This window comes from Cloeon dipterum, chromosome 4, assembly GCF_949628265.1.
Source record: "Cloeon dipterum chromosome 4, ieCloDipt1.1, whole genome shotgun sequence".
NCBI lineage: Eukaryota > Metazoa > Arthropoda > Insecta > Ephemeroptera > Baetidae > Cloeon > Cloeon dipterum.
Window position 1 is genome coordinate 20,238,470 of NC_088789.1, and position 6,951 is coordinate 20,245,420.

The window sequence follows — 6,951 nt, forward strand, 5'->3', positions numbered from 1 at the left end:
ACCATGACTACTGCACTCCGCAATTATATTGCACACGCAGCTCGATAAATACATATCTCCAAGCTCTGAATCGGTTAAAACTGTCACATAATTTATTTAGAAATTTCAGAGACAAATTTTATTTTTTATGTTGGCAACTAAAAAGGGTTTTTTCTAAATAAAATTATTTTTTTCTCTACACTGAATTACCAAAATTGAAGAAATGGATACATAGCACTTTGAAATAAAGTATTATACCTTAAAAATGTTTTGAAAAACATCTTATATTTTGAAAAAAATTTTAAATTGCTCTCCTTTTTTATAATATTTAGTACGAAATTAAAAGAAGCTGCATTGTGACTGATGTTACAACTCAGTCAGTGTTGTGACTTTTCTTGTATCAGAAATAAAGGAATGAAATGTCTCAACATTTCCGATAAAACCGTTTTTTTATTTAGCTGAAAATGTATATTAATTAATTATGACTAACAACATAATTTTGGGGTGGAAAATCTCAACTAGAATGCCATCCTCTCAAGCATGAAGGACCCGATTGTATCAATAAAATAAAAAAAAAATTGATTTAAGCCGATTAAGACTGTTTTGGCTCAAAATTGCACAATTCGTGCTCAGAAAAAAATTGCAATTATAATTCTATAGTTCAGGGGCTAACGTGTGTGCTGTGCTCTCTCCCCTTTTGCTCGTTCTTTTTGCCCCAGACCGGGAAAAAGGTCTCTGGCGAGCCAATGGGAATTGTGCTCGGAGCGGATGGCAAAAAGATTCGCAAAAGCAGTCCCGGGGGAGGAGTAAATTTGCATTTTCATCTCACCTGGCCGCAGATTTATGGCGACAAAATTTATGGCGTGGAATTCCAGCCGGCTGCTCCGCCAGCCAAGAAGAATCGATGCGTAATTCCATAATTATTTATGAGCTCCTCTAAATTGCGTTTTCGCTGCCAATTTATGCTGTCCTTTTTCTTCACTCTCCCATGCAAAGTCACTCTTCTTCCGTTTTTACTGCAGAAAGCACAAATTATTCGCATTCTCTCTCGTATCATATTCCTATTTTTCAATTTAAAAGCTTCCAGACCGCAAGAATTTTCCGCGGTGGCTGACCACGCATTTTTTTAATAATGTTTGATAACGCTCTGCGGCCAGAAGCTGGTGGTCTTTTTTCATTTTTAAATTTAAAACCAGTGGCTGCATCCTCAAACCGGAAAAGTGTGATTTGATTATTCGTAGAAAGCAAAAGCACGTCTGTAATTCCCAAATGCTAAGAATCAGGGAAATTGTAATTGATCTTCTTAACCTTCAGAAGCCTTTGAGAGAAATTAAAGCTCGTCAATATTCTTCTCACGCACAAACAAGGAAAGTTTTTCTATTTAATATATTCCTCGGAAATTATCCCCGCGATGTAGTCTGTTTATTGAAATCTGAATCCTTGTTTGCAGTTGTGAGTGCTGCTTCTACGATTTCAATAATGGAATTTTAATATCAAAAGGCGATATGAATATTCAAATATTCATTTACAGGGGGAAAAGGTCGACTTTGTGAATTGAATCTATGCGATCTAAAAGGCATATTTTTGTATTCTGGTCTTCCTTTTGCCTTTGAGGATGGCAAATATTTTTCCACCTCGCTGCTTCTGTGAATTCCATATCTTTTTTGACCTGAAACGTGCGTCTGGCTGTCGAAGCATTGAGAACTGATCAGCTATTCGCATCCACCTTTTCGTGGAAGCGATATCTTTCATCTGCTCCAGAAAAAGCATGCGCCTCTCAAAGCTGGGGGCCACTTGGAAAATAGTTGACATACATTATGTGATGCGGGCAGGCAGTTTTTCGCTCGTGCAAAATAAAACAAAAGACGCCTTTTATTGATTGAGCGCGTGTGCGGTCGCTGTTGAATGCAGAGTGTGCGTTTTTAAAAATAAGTGACTGCTGAGTGAGAGCACAGTTCTCTTCGTTCCATCGCTCTGGGACAGGAAAAAATGGAAAAATCCTCTACGCCAGAGTCAGCTCTTTTTGTTTCACAACCTCAAACTTTTCGGGCGCGCAAACCGCAGAGCTCGCCTCGTTCTAACGTACTTATTGTCAGAAATTTATGATTACGCAAAAAGCATGCAGAGGCGGACAGTATTTTTTTATTCTTCATTTTGGCTTCTCTTTTTCATTTTTGCATGTCAATGCTTGCTGCTTTTTAATTTAGCTGAAACTTGGGTTGACATGAAGGCTGTCTCTAGTGTAGGCCAGAGACCAATTTTTTCTCCAGTAATTTTCAATTTTTTCGACATTATGACCAGCGGCTGGGGCGGCCGACGTGGCTGGAACATCTTGGCCAAATTAGCAGTGGATGGAGGCTAACCACGTGACCCGTGTTTTTATTCAAAAACATTTTAATTTCACTGTTTCACTGCTTTACTTAATTTTATTTGATTGCCGGACTGAACTTATCTCTCTGTCTGCTGCTTTAAAGTCAGGTGAGTTGGCTATTAAATGTCTAATGCGTCTTACCCATTCAACAGTGTGTTAAATCATCCTGCAATACTTACCTTTACCCGCGGGTGTTCAAAATTTCAAAATTCCACACACAATTGAACAAAAAATCGCGTTGGTCTAAAATATTCACTTTTCGACTCGGGGATGAAGATTTAGGTTAGAAGGGGTGGGGGTGAGCACCCCAAAAATCATTCAGTTCACGAGTGGAGATCAAGCCAATTCGGATGATAATAAGTTTTTGCATTTCTGACTGTTAGAACTCGAGATTTGGCGAACTCATTTGCGAAAAAAAAAATATTTTTCTAGATTAAAAATATAAATATATCGAAAATGAAGCCAAACACCACCTCAAAATTTTTACACGAGTTCCTTTGTACCCTGAAATCACTTTTGAGGGGGTTTAATATTTTCAAAGTATAGCGCTGGTTTTCAAAACCCCAAAAAACACCCCGAAATATGATCGAAAATTAACCTTGGTGACCTTGATCGATGACCTAAAGTTTGGTGTTCATTAGATCGGGCTTGATCGTTCTCAAATTCTACCGAAAATATCCCGTAAAACTCGAAAAAACGAAAATATGGACGAAATTTATATGGTTATACTCTTTGAGCTTTTGGTTTGAATTTCGTCAGATTATCTTGACACCATCAAAACCACCCTATATGACCCGTGATTTCGCCCAGATTAATTTTTTCAGAACTTTCCAGCTCATATTTATATTTTAGCTAATTCGAAGAAGCTAAACAAGAAACTAATACTTACATATAAAGGACCAATTGAAAATTTTAATCAGCACTATTTCAACGGTCTAAGAAGTCATTTTTATATATCCAAAAAATGGATTAAAAGTAAATTCCGTAATCAAGTTACAACATATTTGACAATGAGCAAGCATATTTTGGTAAATTTTCAAGGATTTAAACTTATGCTATAGAAAACATCTATCGTCTGGAAAAATTGGGAAAACCAACCGTGAAAAGAACCAGAAGAAAAAAATTGTGTGAACCCTGGTTGAAACACCTCCCGGTGCAGGGGAAAATTGTGTGTCTCTTGCAATTTTCAATTTTCTTTTTATCTCGTCTGCCTCGTTCGCCTCAATTAGGGAAAAGCGTAGTGGCACGCACAGGGTCCGCCAGGCCAATTATATTTGAATTACAAAAAGCAGCAGCCAGCGCCAACGTGACTGGAATTCAAAATCCGCGCATGAAAAGCACGTCCGTCGCCCAGCAGCGTTTTAATTTGCGTCTAGCTTGTTTGACGAGTATGATATTAAATTGCACACGCTACCTGCTCTCAAAAAACGGCAGCTTTTAGCGAGCGAAAAATTAAACGAGCACATTCGTGGAAAATATCACTGTGTATCAAAGCTAAAAATTATTAGGTTATGTACTCCATCATAAAATAAAGCTAATTTCATGTTTCATCAGTTAATTCTAAAAAGGGAAAATTTGCAAATTAACATCAGATTCCTGTTAAAAAGCTTTCAAATGCCCAACCTGGAAATCGTAAGGTTTTCCGCTGTGGTCAGTTGATCTCTGAAAGCTCTCGACACCTTCAGATCATAATAATGAGATACTGGCTAAACGAGTAATGAGGACAAATTCAACAGAGGGACAAAGTGAAATTCCTCCCTCGGAGTCGAGAGATAGTATCCAAGCAGCAGCAGCAGCAGTGGATGGAATTCAAATTCCACTCATCTCGCACACAATATGAACGCCGCGCAGTTAATTTGGAGACTTGACTCTCCGTGGCTGCTTGCTTTAATTAAAACGCACATACGCTGCTCTCCGACATCATTGTACCCGCCAGTTTCTCTTCAACAGTACGTCAATTTGGCTCGCAAGTTCACTCACTAGATCACGAAAGGTGTATATTATCCCTAACTAGATTTTACGTAGAGGTCTCAGCCAGTCGCGGCGAATTTTGGGTCACGTAGGCAGCCGCCAGCCGCCGATGAAAAAGAGCCAAAAATTACAAATTTCAGGGGGAAAAGTCTTCCGGCCATTCGAGCCATGAAGCACTATCTAACTTAACGTTTAAATTAATGTCAGCAAAAAATTTGGCTAAACTGGCTTAAATCTCGCGGCTGAGACCTCTAAATTTTAGCTATGTAATTTTATTAATATGTCCAATCGACTTTCGCTAAAAAAAACAATCCCCCCCCCATCATTTCAATTTGGGTTTATTTGCACAAAATAATCCGTATAATCGATTTTGAGGAAAATAATCAGTAAAACATCGTTGTCTTAGCGTTCTACATTTTAATTGATGTTGTCACGTGCCATCAGTGAATTTTCCTTTTTTTACTTAACGATAAAATAATAGAAAATTCAATTTCCACAAGTTATTGACTGTTGAAAAATTGTCCAATTTAAAAAAAAATAATCAAATAAACTCGTGATTCTCTACGAACAGTGACCACTGGAAGAAGGGATTTTAAATGGGGACGTGGTTCCCCAGGAAATTAAAAAGAAGGCGTGGCACATATCGCTAATCGCGGGATAAGCAATGTAGAATTACTAATTATTGGTATTATTTAATCTACAATTTTTACATATTTTCAAGAATTTCTCAATATATTTAAAAATAGACTAGAAAAGAGAAATTTCGATAGGAAGCAGGAACAAAAGATGCAACGCAGTACCGAATTTCTTATTACGAAAATTCTCCTTGGTGTTTGCCAAACAGTTGGGTAGGTGCTCAATGCCGGCTAATGATATATGTATCTTTTAATCCGGATGAGAGGGAAAAACAATTAGCTACAGACGCGAAATTCACATGCGTGCAAGGGCGGATGGTAATATTGTGGAGCCGCTTCACAACATGTGTAATATCAACACGCTTGTTTGGATTTACAAATTCCAACTGGAGCGGAGATGTTTGCCCGAATTCGCATGCGGAGAGATAAACAAACCGCGCGCGCCGCACAGCCAAAGTTGGATATTTGCAGAGGCAGGAAACTCGAACAGAATGTTTTAGTCTGCTCGTGTGTATCTGCTCGGAAAGATGGATTGCCTGCCTGCCTTTTGATCCGATTAACTGTTTTTCTGTTATTGCCTTCGGCCGACGCGGGTCACGTGAAACAAATTCGAATCTCGCCCCGGCAGTGTGCATCGAAAAGGTCGAAAAATAATATTGGACCAGCGCGTATTTGTACATGACAGAGTTGCTGATGGCCAGGAAGTGCTACAAATGGAAATCGATAGTGATAGAACTTGATTTCTCTGAATACTTGCCTTTGTGAAAGCTAATTGCCCGATGCAAATATTGAATATAGCTTCCATAAACTTTTATTAATGAAGGAAATCACAATCATAAGCATAAACGAAGTTAACCAGAAAGTGAAAAATGTTTTTCCATGGATAAATAATATTTCTTTGACAAACATGACAAAATGCTCTCTGCGCGATAACTGCAATTTGTTAATTGCTGAACGATCACAGCACCTCGCCGATTATATTAAAAAGCTGCAACGATTTGAGGTCTCAGCCGTGAGATTTTAGGCGGCGGCTGGCCATTTTCACCGGCTGACAATATTTTAAACGTGATGTTTGATAGTGCTTAACGGCCCAAATGACCGGAAGACATGTTTTTCTCCTGCACTTTATAATTTTTGACCCATTTTCATTGGCGGCTGGCGTGGCTGACGCAGCTTAGCCTTCACAGCGACTGGCGGCTGCCTACGTGACCCAAAATTTACCGGCCGGCTGAGACCTCTAGCAACGATCAAAGCTTCTGATATGCAAAAATTACCATAGCAATGGGAAAAAATTGGCTCATTCCAAAGGATTTGCAAAGATGATTTGATGCGCTTATTCCTAAGAGCTCGCGTAATTTAATAACAGTGTTCAATTGCGTTATAATGGAACTCTATAATCTTCTTGAGATTTTCTATTCAACTTTTCTGAAGCTGTCGGTCTGTCCTACATATCGACAGAAAATCTTATTATGATCCTGCTGCTGAAAGCGCGAACATAAAGACATAAGAAAAGAAGTGACCGCGGCAACTTGTTGAATTAGCATGATGTCGGAAGGAAACAAAAAGAGGCATCGTTTGAACTCTGAAATAATAGCTGCCGCTTGAAGGCAACAAATTTGCAAATTAGTTTTAGCCTCTCGAAAAGTTGTGCTCGAGACAAAAACCCTCTCGAACAAAACTAATATGCCAATTAAGTTCTCAGCTCCGATGGCATATTATTCAAATCGGATCGAGAGAATCATTTCCTCAACCAGCAAACAGACACGCACGCAGGTGTCCGGTGCTGCTGGGGGGTGGGGTTGGGGCAAGAGGGGGCCGCTTCGACGGGGGGTTCAGGGAGGCGTCGGCCGCACGAGCGGTCGTCGTCGGCGGCGCGGCGTCAAATCGGCGGCGGTGACCCTTGGTCGGAAAAATCGATGGCGCGCGCGTACGCAGTCAGCTGCTGGGTGTACTACGCCGCCGCCCCCAACCCCGTCCCACCCCCGCCGCCTCCCC